This window comes from Ambystoma mexicanum, chromosome 8 (assembly GCF_040938575.1).
Source record: "Ambystoma mexicanum isolate Mex_15411 chromosome 8, UKY_AmexF1_1, whole genome shotgun sequence".
NCBI lineage: Eukaryota > Metazoa > Chordata > Amphibia > Caudata > Ambystomatidae > Ambystoma > Ambystoma mexicanum.
Window position 1 is genome coordinate 834,418,166 of NC_090929.1, and position 19,488 is coordinate 834,437,653.

A 19,488-nucleotide genomic window follows, 5' to 3' on the forward strand; every position below is an offset into this window, starting at 1 on the left:
TAAGTACATTAATTACAGAATTATTTAATTACAAGGAAATTACACACAATATACGGTAATATACAGAAATATACAGAAAGAGTATCATAGCAGATTGTAGTGTAAGTACAGTGAGGTGTATAAGCATGACCTAAAACACACAAGAGTACTAGATAAGGTGAGGGTCTCATAGATCATGGGAGAACAGCCAAGTTTTGGCGTTGTTCTTGAAGGATTGGAACGATGGTTCAGTTCTGATGGGAGTGGGAAGCGTGTTCCAAAGTTTGGAGGCTAGGACAGGGAAGCTCACCCCGCCCGCTTTTTGGAGTTTGAATCTAGGCAACGTGAGGCTGTGAGTTTGGGCTGCTCTAATTGGACGAGATGATGTGTGTAGTGTGAGACGGGCAGACAGGTAAGGTGGGGCATTGTTGTTAAGACATTTGTGAGTCAAGGCTAGCATTTTCAGGGCAATTCTTTGTTTTACCGAGAGCCAACGTAAGTCCGATCTGACAGGAGATATGGGAACGTCTCGGGATGTTTAAGGCTGCCCTTAAGGCATTATTTTGTACAGTTTGCAGTTTATTGAGGTTAGACTGGCTGGTCCCTAGGTAAAGAGCACTGCAGTAGTCAATTTTGGCCTTGACGAGAGTTCTGGCGAGGGTGATGCAGTTGGTCGAGTTAAGGAAGGGTCTACAAGCGGTGATGAGTTTGCAAGTATAGGCAGATGCTGACCTAACTGCATTTGTCTGTTCAAAGAAAGCGTGGAGTCAAGATAGACGCCTAGGGTCTTGGTGTCTTTGGAAACCTTAATATTGTTGCCGTCAATGGTGAATGACTTGTAGGTCTGGTCTAATTTGTTAAGCCGATGGTTGGAACCTAGAAGTAGGAGCTCGGTCTTATCATCGTTGAGGCAGAGTTCGTGATGTGCCATCCAAGCCTGAATGACCGAGTAGACATCATTGAGGGCTTTGGTGTCAGCTGTGTAGTCTCCCGTGATAGGAATGAGTATCTGGGTGTCGTCCGCATAGTTGGTATAGGAGACACCCAGATAGTCAAGCACGTCGAAGAGGGGCTTAGTGAATACGTTATACAGCGTAGGGGATACACATGATCCTTGAGGAACGCCACAGTGAATGGGGGAGGGGTCAGCTGATGCCGTAGGAGAGAAGACCCTCATAGATCTATTGCTCAGGAATGAGTGGATCCAGGCATTGGCAGAGTCAGAGAAATGGGCTGCGGATTTAAGATGTTGGCATAGTATTTGGTGGTTGACCAAATCAAAAGCCGCAGAAAGATCGAGGAGAAGTAGAAGGGCTAACTACCCATTGTCCTTTAGTGAATCCATCTGCGTTTTTAGATCAATCAAGGCTGATTCCATGCCGTGTTTAGGGCGGAATCCTGATTGTCTCAAGCCTAGAAGATTGTTTAGTTCGAGGTAATCCTGAATCTGCAGGTAAGCTGCACGGTCCAAGATCTTAAGCAGGAATGGGACTGTTGTGATTGGTCTGAAGTTAGTTGGGATGTTAGGGTCAAGGGTAGGTTTTTTGAGGAGTGGGATAACCCAGGCATCCTTTAGGTTATCCGGGACAATACCTGTCTTGAAAGAAGCATTTATGAAAGCTGTAATGAAAGGGGCTAATTCATGAGATGCTTCCTTGACAATGGGTGTTGGGCAAGGGTCGCCTTGGCAATTGGATGGTTTTAAGTTGTTTATGATTCCCTCTACTTCAACGGTGGTGAGTGGGGAGAAAGAGAAAGGTTTATGAGAAGGATTAACTTGGTAAGTATTGAGTGTGGGTGTGGTCAGTGGTTGGTCCGACTGTCAGGCATTCTGTTTGTCTCTAATTTTAGATTGGAGGGTGGCAATTTTACCCAGGAGAGCCGACTGAATATTTGTGCACCAAGAGCTATCTTTAGTACAGGAGTCGGGGGGGGGGGGGCGCAGGTGTCTCAAGTTCCTTGAGAATGTTAAAGAGTTCCTTGGTGTTAGACTGGGCAGACATAATGCGGTGGTTGTAGGAATCTTTTTTGCCTGAAGTAGAGCTACTTTGTAATTAAGGGTAGCTATCAAGAGACTGTCCTTATGGGCGTCGGAATGGTGACTTCTCCAAAGTGACTCTGCCGTCCGTTTCTCTTTGCGTAGCACTCTGAGTTGGGTAGTGAACCACGAATTGAGGTGAGCTCGTTGTTTGGGTTTCCTCAGTTTGAGTGGGGCAATAGAGTTGATGGCTGCAAGCACCGACTGGTTGTACATGTCGGCTAAGATGGTAGGGTCTATACAAGTGTCAGGAGCATTGTTTAGGGTGGGAAGGATGAGTGGGAGTAATTTTACCGAAGTAATGTTCTTTTTATTTCTAGTGAGGGTGGCTGGGGCGACCGGGGGCGTAGGTAGTAAGGCTGCTTCAATACTGAAGGTGATGACATGGTGGTCCGACCAGATGCAAGGGGCGTTGGAAAGTACGCTAATATTGCAATTGGTGTCACTGAGCCAGTCAATGGACCGCCCTTTAATGTGGGTAGGGTCCTCTATGTGGTGTGAAAATCCTAAATCTGATAAGGTATTAGCAAGGTCGAGGGCCGCAGTATCATTAGGGTCTTGGTATCCTAGGTTGAGGTCGCCAAGAATTATGGTTTGCGAGTTAGATTTTGCATTGTCCAGTGCTAAAGCAGCAATGTCATCCACAAAGGATGTGGGTGGACCAGGGGGTCTGTATATGAGGTGGATGGTGACTGTTTGGTTGGCTGACAGTCCGAGTTTGACAGAGAGTACCTCTGCGGATTCCACCTTAGTGCTTGGGATGATCGTTCTGAGTCCTAATGAGTTTCTAGAGATAAATGCAATTCCTCCCCCTCTCGAGGTGCGATCACATCTGATGATAGAGTAATCTGTGGGGATGGCTAGAGAGTGCAGGGCCAGATGCCGCGTGTAACCAAGTCTCAGAAATGGCGAAGTCAAGTTCCTGAGTCTTGATGAGATCAGCGATGTCCAGAGCATGGGCAGCTAAGGACCTTGCGTTGATCAAAGCAGCTTTGATTAAACCAGCGTTGCTTTTTGACACTGTGTTGGTCTGAGGGTGAGAGGGCATAGGTGAAGTGGGTGTTTGTTGGGGCGGGCTAAGCGTCATTGTTTTCAAATGTAAGTTCGGGTACATAGGGTGACCCTTCTTGCCCATGAGTCTGGAGCCTAGTCTTTCATTCCTGAGAGCGATGGAGCACAGTCGGTTAGGAGAAGGCTTTTTGGCGAAATGGGCAAGCCATAAGGCCGGATCGTTAAGGTAGATGTTGCTGTTTTGCGGTGCAATACTTAGGTAGGAATCAACGAGTCTAGGTGTGGTGTGCACGGCGCTGAGTGCAGCTAAATTGGGTGGTGGTAGGTATAACGTCCAGGTAATTGCCCACACTAAGAGTGGTACTTGTAGTAAGGGAAGCAGTGACTGAAGGGAGGCCAGGTGTAGTAACATGTTACCGAGATTAAAGAGGGGAGGGGCACAACGTTCGAAGTGCGGTCACAAGTTAGAGTTGCAGGCACTTATTTAGCTAGGCAGAGCGAGCACAGGCAAAGCTGATAGGTGCAAAACGGGCAGTTTCAGATATGCAGCAGCAAGGCAGACATAGGCTAGAATCGAAATAGCTGATAATGTGCAAAACGGGAGGTTTCAGATATGCAGCAGCAAGGCAGGCATAGGCTGACATGTAATATGACCAAGTCAAAGTGGGGCAGAGAATAGCACGTTAGCAATCAATGAAGACCTATACATAGTCAACATACAGTGCAAATAGTCAGGCTCGAGTACAAATTGCATTAGCAGTCAAAGTTTATAAAGTGTCATATCTGGAAGTCATAGGCGAGTTGAGACAAATCAGATAGCAGGGTAATGGTGAAGTTACGATATTGTGGACATGGACCCAAGAGTGCCCCAGGTAAAGGTCGCGGGAAGGCAAATGTTGAGAGGTTCACGCATGGGTTACTGGTAAAAATGGCAGGAAGTTTGAAAAGTGCCGGCATAGAGTAAGATATGGTAGGGGTGATTAAGTATGCGTGGCAGGCATTGCGAAGGGCCTCTCCGATGGAGAGGAGACTTACCGGACAGTGGGCGCAGGGGTGCGCATTGATAAGCGAAAGGGTCTGGCCACAGTCACTAGAGTCACTGGACAGGCACAGGACAGGATTCATCCTTGTTTGTGGTCCTTATGAAGTGGGACGGCTTGCGCCTCACGGCTCCGGCAGGGCAATCATATGGTGCTGGCCATCCAATCCGGATGCAGCAGTCGGCTGCGACGTCACGGGGGTGGCCTCGGGGAAGTGTAGGCAGCTCACTTCAGTGGAGCAGCCATCTTGGCGTGGTATTTACCACATGGGTGCCAATGGCGGCATCAAGAGTCCACAAGCATCAGTATTCCAGCAGGCAGCTGGGGTGAAGGAGTGAGTCAAAGCTCCGAGATTTTCAAAAAGAGAGTAGGCAGCATCCAATTTAGCGGGTGCAGCCGAAAAGGAGATGCATGCACAGCGCTATTCCTAAAACAGCAGAATGGACTGCATATGTTTCAGGAGGCTTCGTGCAGGCGTCACTGCTCCGGCAGCAACGAGGGGAGCATTCTCCATGTGGGCAGCTACCCTGTCTAGTAAATTGTCGTAGTATAACATAGTCCTATCTAACAGTATGGAAACAAATACCTTGTTAACTTTAAATGCTTCTAAATCCGAAACATTGAGAAAGATGTGTGCGGAGAGAGGTGTCTCCTCTTAAGGCACCAAATTGGATATGATCCAAAGAATCGTGGCGTGGCAAGAAGCACAGCTTGACGCTATAACTTCGGAGGACAGTGCGGAAGGAAGTGGGGCTGCTCTCACTGGCAGAACCGACGGTTCTGCCGCTGCACTGGTCCACCGCGACCACGAGGACAGGGAGGATGTGAGGTCTAATGTTTCCTCTGCCAGTGTCGATGGGGAGGCCATGCTTGAATTCAAGAAGCAAGAGCTGCTGTTTAGGCAGAAGGAGCTTGAGTTCAATATGGCCAAACTACAGGAGGAGCTTGAGTTCAATAGGGTCAAGCTAAAAATCGAACAGGCAGAAAAACAGAAAGACAGGGATCACCAGTTGGAACTGGCCAAGCTTCAGGTTGCAAATGGATCCAAGGGTCCCGGACATGGGTCTGGGGCCTCCTCTCATCCACGGTTTCCAAAAGAACTGCTCAGTGTGTATGAGGAAAGGAATGACATTATGGACTGGCTGAATACGTTTGAGTATGCATGTGAAGTTAAGTTTGGAAAGACTCCTGCCCAATATTTAAAACGATTCCAAGAGTACAAGAAAAAAGAAGGTGGTACTTGGGTATCTTATGTAACCGAATCCTTAAAAAACTTGACTGGCTGGGTCGAAGGTTATAAGGTTTCTACCTTTGAAGGCATGATAAATCTTGTCATGCTGGAACACATTTTTGCATCTTCTTCCCCGGAGCTTAAGCAGCATTTGGCCGATTCGAAGGAGATAGATCCTAAGAAGCTGGCCATTGTAGCAGACTTATGGGTGTCACATCGAGTGTCCCATAAGGACAAAACTCATCCTGGTAAGCAGGAGGAAGGGAAAAAGACCAAAGATAAGGAGGTGGGGAATCTGATAAATCTTCTTCTCAAAAGGGCCACAAAAAGAAAAATAAGGGTAAGACACAAGAGAACTCACAGGGTAGTGGAGGTCAGCCTCCGAAACAGAACTATGGTTACAATAAGCCTCCCTATGTAAACAGACCCAATGGATCTTGTTTTGCTTGTGGAGCAACTGACCACGTGAAGGGGGATCCCCGGTGTAAGGTTAAGCCTTTGGGGGTCCACTCCGCTAATCTGGCCTTCCCCTCCTACGAGGAAGAAGAGATTACAGGAGCATCCTTCTCCTCCGACTCCTTGCCCAGCGGGATAGAAGCTGAGGTAGTTTTAGTTTCCCTGGGAGCCTAAAGTCGCAGAGGCTTATGCTAGGATTCTAGATAATACCAAGCACTACTTTAAAGACAGTGTGCTGATCAATGGAGTAGATACTCCAGCTCTTAGGGATAGTGGGTGCAGTCAAACTGTAGTGGATTCTACCTTGGTAGACTCAGAGGAAGTTGCCAGAGCTACTCTGATGCCCACTAAGTTGGCTGACGGCCCACCTCGCATGTTTCCAGTAATACCTGTAAATCTTGCTTTAAATGGTACAGCAGTCAGGATTCCAGTGAGCATTCAGAGAAACGTCCCAGGAAAGGTCTTGTTAGGCAATGATCTCAGAGCTTTAGGGCTCGTAGGAGACACTGCCAACAGACCCTGCACACGGTCTCAAACACGGGCAGCATTGGCCAAGACCAATATGCCGCCACAGCCGAAGGGGAAACCCAAGGCGAAAGGAGTAAGAAAGTCAAGACGAGGGAAAGAGAACATTCCCCCGAGCTCGCCTACCACTGCGGTGGAGGAAGTTGGTCAATCGCCCGGGCCTGATGAGGAGGTGGCGATGCCTGAAGTATTTGAGCCCAACGACCATCCGGAACTAAAAGACTTGTTAGTAGAAGGTGGTCCTGACAGGGAAGAATTCAGTAAAGGCCAACGTGAGTGCCCATCTCTGGAAGGCCTAAGGAGACAGGCCTGCTCCCAGCTTGAGGGTGAACCTCCTGGGACGTATCGGATTTATTGGGAAGGTGGACTCCTGTATAGTGAGCCCACAGAGTCTACAGAAGGAGACCATAGGAGGTTGGTGGTCCCCCTTGCTGTAAGACCCTTCCTCCTGCAGCTGGCGCATGAAGTGCCCCTTGCTGGTCACCTTGGTATTAAGAGGACCAAGCAAAGGTTATCCATGCACTTCTACTGGCCCCAGATGGGGGTGCAAGTAGAAAGTCACTGTAGGAGTTGTGTCTCCTGCCAGTTATCTGGTAAGGTTGGCTCGACAATCCAAGCTCCATTGGTACCACTCCCAGTTGTGGCAGTACCATTCGAAAGGGTAGGCATCGACATTGTTGGTCCCCTTGACCCGCAAACATCCTCAGGCAATAGGTTTATCCTGGTGCTGGTCGACCATGCAACCAGATATCCTGAGGCCATCCCATTGAAAACTGTAACTGCCAAGTCAGTTGCAAAAGCGTTACTTGGCATATTTACTAGGGTTGGCTTCCCTAAAGAAGTTGTGTCGGATCATTGCAGCAACTTTATGTCGAAGTATATGCAGGCTATGTGGAAAGAATGTGGGGTCACCTACAAGTTCTCTTCTGCCTACCACCCCCAGACCAATAGTCTGGTGGAAAGTTTCAACAGAACGTTAAAAAGCATGATTGGGGCTCTGGAAGAACCTCAGAGAAGGAAATGGGATCTTCTTTTACCATGCTTACTGTTTGCCTACCGAGAGGTACCACAGGAGGGTGTTGGCTTCAGCCCCTTCGAACTTCTGTTCGGTCATCCTGTACGGGGACCCTTAGCCATAGTCAAAGAGGGATGGGAGATGCCCACTCCCCCTGTTACTACCAATGTAGTAGATTATGTGCTGGTGCTCAGAAAACGGATGATACTTCTGATGGGCTTGGCTAGTGATAAATTGAAGGCAGGACAAGCGCTGGTGAAACATTGGTACGACCAGAAAGCTTCCCTCATCAATTTTACACCTGGTCAGCAAGTCCTGATCATGAATCCCATAAGGCCTCGAGCTTTACAGGACAAATGGTCAGGCCCTTACACAGTGGTGGAGCCCCTGGGTGAGGTTAACTATTTAGTGGACCTTGGAAGGCCTGGACAGGCTCCAAAAGTGTTCCACGTAAGTAGGCTGAAGGCTTTCGTCCCAAGAGTCGAAATCGCAGCACTGCTACTGGCTTCAGATGTTGAGGAAGAGGAGTCTGAACCTCTCCCCGACCTGTTCCAAAGCGGTCCTTCAGATAGCTCCTTTGAGGGTGTCCGAGTGGCCCCTCACCTGACTTCTAATCAGCAGGCTGAGGTGAAAAGTTTGCTTAGGCAGTTTTCCCCCCTGTTTTCACAGTCCCCTGGTTTGACACCTTGGTGCAAACATAACATAGACACAGGAGACAATGTACCTACCAAAAGTAGGGGATACAGGATGTCAGACAAAGTTCGGTCTTACATTAAGACTGAGGTCAACAAGATGTTAGACCTTGGGGTGATTGAACCCTCTAGTAGTCCTTGGTCCAGCCCTGTGGTTTTGGTTCCAAAGGCAGGCACTTCTGAATTGAGGTTCTGCGTGGATTACAGGGCTCTGAATGCTGTCACCAAGACAGATGCACACCCCTTGCCTCGAACAGATGAGCTGGTGCATACTTTGGGTGCCTCCAAGTACCTTAGCACGTTTGACCTCACTGCTGGCTATTGGCAAATAGCTTTAGCAGAACATGCCAAGGAGAAGACAGCATTTTCTACTCCAGACGGCCTTTACCAATTCAGGGTAATGCCGTTCGGGTTGAAAAATGCACCTGCCACTTTCCAGAGGCTTGTGAATCATGTGTTGAATGGGTTGGACGAATTCTGTCTTGCATATCTGGAGGATATAGCAGTTTTCAGTGCCACCTGGGAAGACCATGTGAAACACCTCGGGATTGTGCCCCAGGCTCTTCAGAAAGCACACTTGACCATAAAGGCTAGTAAATGCCAGATTGGACAAGGCTCAGTGGTTTACCTTGGACATGAAGTAGGTGCAGGGAGGATACAGCCTCTTCCCAGTAAAGTACAAGCAGTACAAGCCTGGCCTACCTCCACTACACAGACCCAAGTGAGAGCCTTCTTAGGACTCACGGGGTATTTCCGCAACTTCGTGGCAGACTATGGCACCATAGCTGCCCCTCTGACTGCCCTCACCACTCCGAAGAAACCCAAGAAGGTAACTTGGACCGACGAGTGTGAGAAGGCCTTCAACGGCTTAAAATAATCCTTGTGCCAGGCCCCTGTCCTCAGGGCCCCTGATTATCAAAGACCTTTTATTGTGCAGACGGACCCCTCTGACACTGGGATAGGAGCTGTACTATCGCAAGTAGATGAGAAGGGTAAGGAACACCCTATTGGTTTTATTAGTCGCCAGCTTAAGGACAGAGAGCTCAGATGGTCCACACTGGAGAGAGAAAGTTTCTCTGTTGTGTGGGCCCTATGGAAGCTGAGGCCCTACCTATATGGGACCCACTTCACTGTGCAAACTTACCATAAGACCTTAAAGTGGCTAATGAACATGAAGGGAGAGAATCCAAAGTTGCTTAGGTGGTCCATAAGTCTACAAGGCTTCGACTTCACTATTGAGCATAGGCCAGGTGTCCAACATAGCAATGCTGATGGGTTGTCCTGAATGTTTAACCGACCTGAACAAGAGACTCATCCAGGGGTGGATTAGTTCCCCCTGTCCATAGTCTGGGAGGGGCGAGTGTTAGGAAAGATTTCTTAATTGTGGGTAATTTTCCTTCCATGTGGCAACCCCTAAACTTTTTGCTGTTGTTTTCACCAGGATCTAGACTTTGCCAGAGAAGTGCAGCCTTCTGCTGCACTCCTTTGGGCTTTCGCTCCATTCTTATGGGGAAACTGACATGCCCTTAAGACAGTCAGTACCGGGAAACGTTGTTTTCCGTAGTTTCTTTATCATGTTGCAGCTTTTGTGCAACATGACACAAGAGGGCACTGTAAGCTAAGTTACTGCTCTCTTGGGTCTCTAGTCTTCTACAGGCCCTAGATACTCTTTTTGGATTGTAAATGATCGGTGCAAGTGAATCACGGACGGGACTGCTGGCAGCGATCGTTTCTTGTGTTTTTGAGCTCCTTTTGGCGTTTTAAGCGCGTCTTTCACGCTTAGCCCAAAATGGTGGCCTGGCTCCCAAAATGGCCAGACCACGAGGCTCTTTGTCCTGTCCGCTGACCGTCTTGCCCCCTTCACCTTCCCCAGGTCGAGCCGACCCGGGGACTTCCTTATTTGGGCATGTACTTTCCCGCGAAACACATATGCTTTTGCGGGCTTCTACAGGCCTTGTGTGTGCCTCCAGGATGTGGGCTGGGATGTCTGGTCCCAATACACATCCTGGGTGCCAGAGAGTCTAGTGTGGTATGAATGCCTGGGACCACCGTGGTCCGTGAAAGGTCCACGTATGGTGTGAGTGTTTTGTGAGCAGATCTCCCATTGGGTCCTCTCCGTTTTGGCGCGAAGGGAACCGTGGATAAGAGGAGGCTGGAAACACCACTACCATGTCGATCTCCTGAGTTCTCACGAACAAAGGGATACAGAAGCCAAGTATCCTGCAACCACGAGGCTGATCCAAGGAATCGCTGGTGACCCGCTGAAGGACTGCTCCTCTGCACTGCTGTCGCTTTGTGAAACCCTTTCTACCTCAGATCGAACGAGAAGGCCTGTACTGGTACTTCGACCCTTGGAATAGCGGGGACAGCTATTCTCGGCACCTTCACCATCTCCTGCACGTAAGCCTTTGGAAGTGTCTCTGGGCCATCCAGCAGACTGACCAGCCTACCCAGGAGTCTGGCTCTGTAACCGCCGTCAGGCTGTGTTGTATTTCGAGTCCTTGTCACTCTCACACGATTCGTACACTTGGCATTCCCAGGTCTGAAGTGAGTAGTGTACATTTGGCTGAGATACACATGGCCGCTCCGTTGCCCTGCCGTGGTAACAAACTGTGCGGGTTCACTGCGTTTGGGACGTCCCCAACTCATCTTCTGCTGCTGCGGAATCTACACGACGACGAGACGTCCCCTGCTCCTATCTGAACCTGCCAGCACTGAAACGGACGCGGAGAAGCCTGGGTCTGCTTGCATCAGGGACCGGTGAGTAGCCTAGCTAGGAACTGGTCACCCTCCTGCAGGAGCCCATAGCTTTTCCCCACTGTGTCTAACAGCACACCTTTCCGTACTCGCGCTCTGCTTCTGCCCACAGTGGAGGCTGCGCTTGAGTCGCGGAGCTCTGTTCATCTTCATTTGTTCACCGAACTGAACTGCCTGATTCCCTCGCAGAGACTCCCCTTTTTTGCCCGTTGGCACCAGCGTGTGCAGGTACTTTTGAGCACAAGGCTCCACTCTCCGTAGGGTTTGGACTTCCTTTTAGTTAGGTGCCTCTGAAGACGGACTGGGTCTGATTATTATTCGCACTGCCTGTTTTTCTCCCCATCTAGGTGGTCTACACATTTCGTGCGTCTAACGCGTTAGACTCGTTTTGTATTTGTATATATATTGTATTGGTTTGGTATGTGTTGGTTTACTTGAGTTTTATTGTGATTTCTCGCTACGGTCATTGTTGCAAAGGCCTTGGAATAAATGTGTCTATATTTTTAATATAACACCTGTTTGGAGTAATCTGTAAGTGTCCTTGCTATGTGTGCTCATTGCGAGCTTTCAGTCACCCTCACCCCTCTTGAGACCTAGTCTTGACCGCCGCGATTGCTACCCTGATTGGTCTGGCTTGTCCAGAGGTTACCCTGTTCCAAGAAATTGGGCTGGCCTTCTGAACCTCTGCCCCTCCCGGACAGAGTTCAGAAATCCGTCTTAACAGTGTGCATTACAAAAGAGAATCTACGGGGGGAGAGAAGTACATACTCTCAAATAAAGGGAGGGCCTGGCTGGACTTTACAAAGGCATGGGACCTGAAAATGTTAAACAATACCAATCAAGAGGAGGAAGAACCCCGCATGACATGGCACAAAGGCAACTCTGCTTCAGTGCTAGATTATATTTTTGTCAGCAAGGGATTATTCTCCCGCAAATCGGAATTAAAAGTAAAACAAGAAGGAGGAAGTGACCATTCGAGACTAGAACTTTCATTCACAGACGGCCCTGAATTGACTAAGCTAATCCATAACGAAGAACTAGAAGGGATAAATGGGAAAATAAGGTTGATGAAATGCAGCCAAGAAGGGAAAGATCGAAATAAAAAACTACAAAACATCTCAGAACAGATGACCCAAGAGCTATGTCAACCAGAAAAGTTTGTGAATGGAATATGGTCACTAGCCCCCCCAAAATCACCATTAAATAAAGCAAAGCAGAAAAATCTTCATAGCGTTGATGAAGAAATCAGGGAAAGAAAGAGAAATCTGAGAAAAAGTATTAGAGAATTAAAGATTTAAAAATTGGATCAAGAATCCTACACTCTACAAATAAAAGTAATTCAACGAAACTACAAGGCCTGGGTAAAGAACCATAAAGCTCTCTTTCATCAAAGAGATGGGGAGCAAATGTTAAAACTAGTCTCAAACTCAACATCAAGAAGCTTCTGGTGAGTGATACGAGAGCTAGACTCTCAGTCTAACAGCATGCTATGTAATTTGGTGCCTGAAAAAAGCTGGCTAGAACATCTTACAAACAGCTTCGGGAAGGTACTAAAAGAACCAGATTGCTTGTTATTAGATAAGGGGTGGAAATTGCGAGTAGAGGAGGACGAGATCATGGAAGTAATATCCAAGTCCTCAACATCAAGAGCCGCAGGTCCCAACGGCCTTACCTATCAGGTACTTAGGAAAAATCCAACACTTTGGGCAAAACTATTAAAACGACTCTTCACCGAGATCCTACAGCAAAAGAGTTTTCTCCCGTCCTGGAAGAAAGCATTGATTATACCATTTTTCAAGGAGGGGGGATAGATCAAACCCCTCAAACGAGCGCCCTATCGCCCTCCTGGATATCGAAAGTAAAATATTCATGAAGCTTCTGCTAAATGAACTCTCGATCTGGGTAGAACGGGAGGAGGTAATATCCCAATGTCAAGCCAGGTTTAGAAAGGGTCAATCAATGGCCTTGAACGGGATTATGCTAAACCTTTTTAGCGAAACATCAATAGTCAAGGGAGGGACACCACTATTTGGGGCCTGGATAGATCTGTCCAAAGCCTTTGACCAAAAAGACAGATCAAGGCAATGGCATAAACTCAGAAGAAAGGGAATCCCAGAGACGCTCCTGTCAATGTTAATAGAATTACACAGGGGAACAAGTGTTAGGGTACGCTTGGATAACAAGGGCCACCTTTCAGACTCAGTCTTAGTAGAAAGAGGGATAAGACAGTGTTGTCTGGGGTACCCACATTTTTCAACCTATTTCTATTAGACGCAGGGGACCATTTGATCTCGTCTGGGTTGTCCAGTCCAGAACTTAATGGAACGAAAATATTCTGGCTGGCCTACGCGGACAACATCGTCCTGCTTGACAGAACCACTATTGGCTTGCAGCGAATGCTGAATGGACTGAGTAAATATGCAGAGGAAAATGGGTTGATAATAAATCCGAAGAAGTCCAGGATATTGGTATTTAAGCATTCAAGGAAAAGGGTTAACTTTAAGCAATGGGTCCTAGATGGGCATAAAATCCCACAAGTAGAAGATCTTACATATTTGGGTTATAAGGTCTATGCAAGCCCAGCCAACCATAAAGCAGAAAGAGATTTGCTCTCTAAAGCCCTGTTTAATTCCCCATTTGATTAAAATCAGAGGTAGATATTGCAAATTCTCAGTGGTCCCAATGATAAAAATACTATTTGGTCAAGATAGTGCCAATACAATTGTATGGCGTAGAAGCCAAACTGTAACTGTGGGACCTAAATTTGGCCAAAGTGGAGGGCAGAATTTGGAAGAGAGCCCTAAATCTACCGTGGAGCACACCAGGAGGACAGTTGCGATTTGAACTGGAATTAAAGTCCTTGAACTGCTTAGTAGAATGGAAATTGATGTCCTTCTACAGGGAGATCACAAATCCTAAAAGTGGCTCTCTGTATGAGGAGATCAAAGAACATCATAATCAACTGGAATCTGGGATTCTGCAGGGACTGGAACAGAAAATAAAAACTGCACTAGCCAGGACGGATCAGAGTCTGGAAACACTAGACAAAAACCCCCTGAAGGTAAAACGGGAGTTGGAAACATTAGATTGGATAGAAACAATAGGGAAAATAAGATCATCAGTCCCAAAGAATACCTTTCTGGTCGTTGATAAGAGAATGGGAACCCTCCCTGGAAAAATTCCCGGATGAAAAAATCAGGAATAATCTTCTCAGAGCGAGACTTAATTTACTACCCACGGGGAAATATTGGAAATTCGAAAACAGCCTGACCGGGCAGTGCAATACTGTGAGGGATGTGCGGCTCCAAGAAACCAGTCCCTGAGACATTTATTAATTGAATGTAAAGCAACGTGGGGCCGAAGGGTGAAAATACTAGGAAGATTCGTAGAAAGATCTGACTGGTTATTATCAGAGAATACATGGCAGAGAATAATAGCAGGGCATGAAACACAGTTTACAGCAGCAGTGGTACATTTTCTCCAATCCATACATCTGGTGGATTGCAACATCTCAACCAAAAAGAAGGACTGAGGAAGAAAATATAGATCAGCACTGCTGGAATTTCAATAAGCAGCAAGAAAATTGGTCCCAGGGGTAACAAATGAACTACATTTTGATAAACCTAAGATTAGGAGGAGGGGGGGCGGGTTTTAGCCAGAATAAAAGGGTCATGAAGCTGTCTCATCATGGAGATCTACATAATCCTCAAACAAAATTATTTCCTTAATGAACTGGGAAAGAGGCAGGCTTTTGACTCCATAAGATTTTTATTCTTATTTTTTTCCCTTTCTTTTTTTCTTTTCTTTTTATTATTTTTTTCCCACCCCTCCCTGGCATTTTTAGCTTGAAAGAGAAAATGTTTGAGTTACAAATTTTGTATTTGAATGTTTTATGTTAAATTGTTAAGGTTTCTTGTTTATTGTATGTAGATTGCAAACCAAATGCAATAAAAATAAAAAAATAAAAGGGTTCAAAACATGCTGTTCCAGATCCCTCACTATGGAGCCAGTCATGAGGTGACTGTAGGCAAAACTATGCGACTATTAGGGATGATGGCCTCCTGCATCTGCCTAGTTCCACATGCACATTTGCGCATGCGCCCTATTGCAAGAGTGGCTCTCGAGCCAATGGTGTCAGGCCAGCGGACAATGGGACGATCTAGAGGTTCTCTCAGCAGCCGTTGTTCAGTCTCTGCAGTGGTGTTCAAGGGAAAACCTCCTGCAAGAGAAAACCTTCACCACCCCCGCAGTAGAATCCACTCTCACCACAGATGCATCTGACAGGGTGGGGGGCTCACCTCCATCATCAGACGATGCACAGTGTGCGGATCCCCAGCAGTAGCATCCAATCGCATAAACTTATTGGAACTGCTAGCTGTGTTCAAAGCCCTGAAGGCATTCCAACCACATCTCCAGAGGAAGACAGTTCTAGTCCTCACGGACAGTACTACAGCCATGTATTAATTAAACAAACAAGGGGGCACTCACTCTCCAGGACTGTCCAAACTGTCTCAGAATATATGGCAATGGGCTCTCAAACACAAGATGTTACCTTCTGTCAACACGTTCCAGGGGAACTCAATCTTCTGGTGTACGTACTTAGCAGAGACTTCCCACTACCTGTAGAGTACGAGTGGCGATTGCTTCCCAGAGATCGACTTGTTTGCAACTCTGGAGAATGCAAAATGCCCAGATTATGCCTCCAGGTAGACTCAGAACCGCTGTAAGTGGAACGATCTCTGGATAACATGGTCGGGGAAATTTGTCTATGCTTCCCCCTCCCCCTGATTTTCCCTGCTCAACAGGCTAGTGCACAAGATGCAGCAAGAACCAGTCAGGATGATTCTGGTGACCCCAATGTGGGCCCTCCAACCTTGGTTCTCCAGCATGTGGTCTGGCATGGATTCACATGCTCACGAATATTCCCCGTCGTCAGGCTGGGAATCCTTGTGAAAGAAAAAACAGTTTCACTTTTGTTTATAAACTGTCTTTCTCCTATAAACCAATCACTGAGCTCTGGTCTTACTGCCCCAGCTAATGACTGCCCTCTCCCTAAGCCCCTCCTCTGGCGACCATCTTGAGATTTTTTACTGCGCGTTCAAGTGTTGGGAGTCCTTGCATTTTGCTCTTTGAGCTTCAGTGTCTTTTTCGTGCTTTTTTCATAGGAAAACTCTGTTTTCGGTTCAATCGAGCCCGTGTACTCCATCGTTTATCCATCCAATTAACAGGGACACGTTTTTTACGGCAACTCTCATCACCATTCTAGGACAGAAATCATTGAGTTTTCTTCTTGGAAGTTTCAAGAAGTCCATCAGGCCTACACTGCGCCGGATCATGTCGGATGAGAAGGACGGAGCTTCCCTCTTCAAGCTGTGCACCAGCTGCGGTTTGCTGAACATTTTCATGAACAAGCATTCCCAGTGCCTGTATTATCTACGTCCAACGCACAAGGAAGAAGAGTGTGAGATCTGCGTGGCTTCGCCAAGCGCACGATGAAGGATCCACACGTCTGGCTGGCGACGTGGCTCAAGGCCAGGGCCTCTACACCGGGTGGTTCACAGGGGCATGCCTCATCAGGATCCAGCCAACCAGAGTGGGTTTCTAAGTCCTTTGATGGTGCTCCATCCATGGGGGCTCAAGACAAGGCCAAGCACCGCAAGTCCGTTTCCGTCGGAGTCGCCGCGCAAGTGGGTCCCGCAACGGTCAGGGGGCATTCATCATCTCCATCTGCTTCGATCTCCAGCCATCGCTCCAGCTCTTCGTCCAAGAGGAAGTCAGCTACCCTAGGGAAGCTGCATGAGAAACAAGAGAAGGCCAAGCAGGACAAGGCGTCCGACCTGCCCGTGAAGGCCCAGGTGATCCAGGCCAAAATGTCCTCTTCCATTGAGATGGTCGGTGCTGCCCTCACGAATGCGAAAGAGGCTGACCTGGTCCAGGGTGCCTTGGTGGCGACCAGAGTGGCTCTTCCTCCCAGGCGGGAGGCTTCGTCCAAGCCAGTAGAAAAGTCTCTGGAGAAGAGGATGCCGGAACGTAGCCCGAGACCGACCACTCAGGAACCAAAGAAGGGGAGGGGGGAGGCAGAGAGGAACTCCAGGGCAACGGACATTTCTTCATCCAAGGAGGAAGAGAGTTACCATTCACACCATCCCGGAGGAGGAGGGTGGTGGTGACGACGAGGAGAACATCAAGGAGATGCCTGCCGGAGGCAGCGACGATGACAACATGGGCGCTGGGCCCAGCAACCTGTCCCCGGGTACCTCCTATAGACCTGCCACAGGATATTCTGTTGACCCTCCAACACGCTGGTGTCGGAGAATCAAAAGAGGATGCGGACGGCACCACCAGCGACACCACCTGCAGTGACCCCGTTGACACTGGGGCAACCACCGTCGAAAAAAAGGAGCAGGCACGCTACGCCTCTATTCCAACCACTGCTGCCCTGCCCCCCCAGGGGGTCGGGGACATAGACAGCGACGGACACCGATGACGACGCAGGATGTCCCCTCCACCAAGGACTTCTACGCCGGACGAAGTGGGATCCTTCCACTCCATGATTATCCGTGCGTCAGAGCTTTTCCAACTTACTCCGGAAGAGAAGAAGGAGGGCTTCCTATCCCAGCGCCGGGAGGTGAAAAGGAAGTCCATTCTGTCTGTACCGCTCCTGGACGATGTCGGGGATGAGGGGCTGGCACTGCTGAGGAACCCTGCCTCAGCCCCAGTGAAGAGAGACCGGCTTGAAAAGAAATACCGTGTACTGGAGTCTGCGCCCAAGTGTCTGCGATCTCAGCCATCGCCAGACTCAGTGGTCTCGGCAGCCGCCAGGAAGAAGTCGTCAAACTCGTCAGCTTCTTAATCTGCACCCGGGACAACGAGAGGGAAGAAATTAGATTCCATGTGTAGAAAGGTCATCTACTCGGTGGCAACGACGGTCAAGGCGGCCAATGCCCTAGCGATCGTGGCCAGATACGAACGGGAGCTTTGGTACAAGATGGCTCCACTCCTGGATTTCCTCCCTCATGACAAACGGGTTGAAGCTTGGGAGATTCTTCAGGAAGGTGAGGTGGCATCGGACCATGCCATCACCGTGGCCCTGGACATTGTGGACACAGGATTCCTCCAGATGGGAAGCAGGGTTTGCCTTTGTCGTTGTGGCTAGCTCAAGGCCAGCAACTTTAGACAGGAGGTCCTGGACATGCCGTTTGACGGAGACAACCTTTTCAGGAAGGCAGTCGATGAATCCCTCCAGGCCATCAAGACCGACAAAGAGACAGCCCATGCTTTGGGCACACTGCAAAAGCACTGTCCGCCCTTTCGTTCCTCTGGAGCGAAGTCTAGTAGGTTTTCAAAAGCGTTTCGGCAGGGACTCATTCTCTTACCGCCAACCCTCCTGTTCCATGACCCAGGAAGCGAACACGGGTCGCTACAAGGCCTTCAGAGGTGGCCACAGTCATCGTCAAGGCTCCCAGGGCGGCGTGCCGGCCTCCAAACAGTACTGAACCAGCCAAGACGTCGGGTCCCCACCCCTGCACCCCAGTGAGAGGCCGGCTGGCGAACTTCGTCAGCGTGTGGGAGACCATCTCCACCGATCGATGGGTACTGGACGCTGTCGCCCACAGACACACTTTAGAATTTCAACGGAAGTGTCTGCAAATGCCACTGGTGGCCCAACAAAAACAACACATCCCTGAGCAGCTGCTGGAAGTTCAGGCCATATTATGAAAAGAGGCGTTAGAGCTGGTTCCAAAGCGACTCCAGGGCTCCTGAGTTTACTCAAGATACTTTCTCGTAAGAAAGAAGACCGGGGGCTGGAGGCCCATTCTCGATCTATGACGACTCAACAAGTACATAAAGTCCCAGAAGTTCAGGATGGTCACGCTGCAGCACATGCTTGATCAGCGGGAGGAGGGAGACTTTCTGTCATCGTTGGATCTAGAGGACGCATGCTTCCACATCCCCATACACAAAAAGCATTGCCAGTTCCTGCGCTCGTCGTACTAGGGAAGCATTACCAGTTCAAGGCTCTCCCCTTCGGACTGAAGTCAGCGTCCAGAGTCTTCACCAAGTGCCTGGCGCCGGTGGTGGCCCATCTACGACTACTGGGATTCATGTGTATCCTTACCTCGGCGACATGCTCATCTGTGCCAAGTCGAGGGACATCGCCGTCGATCACACGGCGAGGACCGCCCCGGCTGCTAATGGACCTAGGGTTCTCAGTGAATTATGGCAAGTCCTGCTTGACTCCATCGCAGAACGCGCTGTTCCTGGGAATCAGGCTCCACACTGTGTCCTGCCTGGCACCGCCATTGGAGGAGAGGATAGCTGCCATTTTGGGCAAGGTGCAACGGCTGTTAGCACGGAAGGTCGCCATGGTGAAGACCATGAAGTCGCTGCTCTGCATGATGCTGACCTGCATATACCTGATCCGGTTCTGCAGATTGCTGATGCGCCTGCTGCAGGAATTCCTGGATGCCCGTTGGATCCAGGTGTCCGGAGGCTTCCAGGACAGAATCACGCTCAATGAAGAGTTCCATTGAACGAAAAGGTGGTGGGGCGTGTGCTCCAACATCGCCAGAGGTACAGACTTCCAGAGCTCCCTGTACCAGGAGACGGTCATGACAGACGCTTCCCTGGAAGGTTGGGGAGCCCACACCGGACGTCTTCGTGCCAGAGGTCTGTGGCTGCTGGAGAAGATGCTACACATCAGTGAACTGGAACTACGGGCAGTGTTGTGGGCCCTCAAGTTG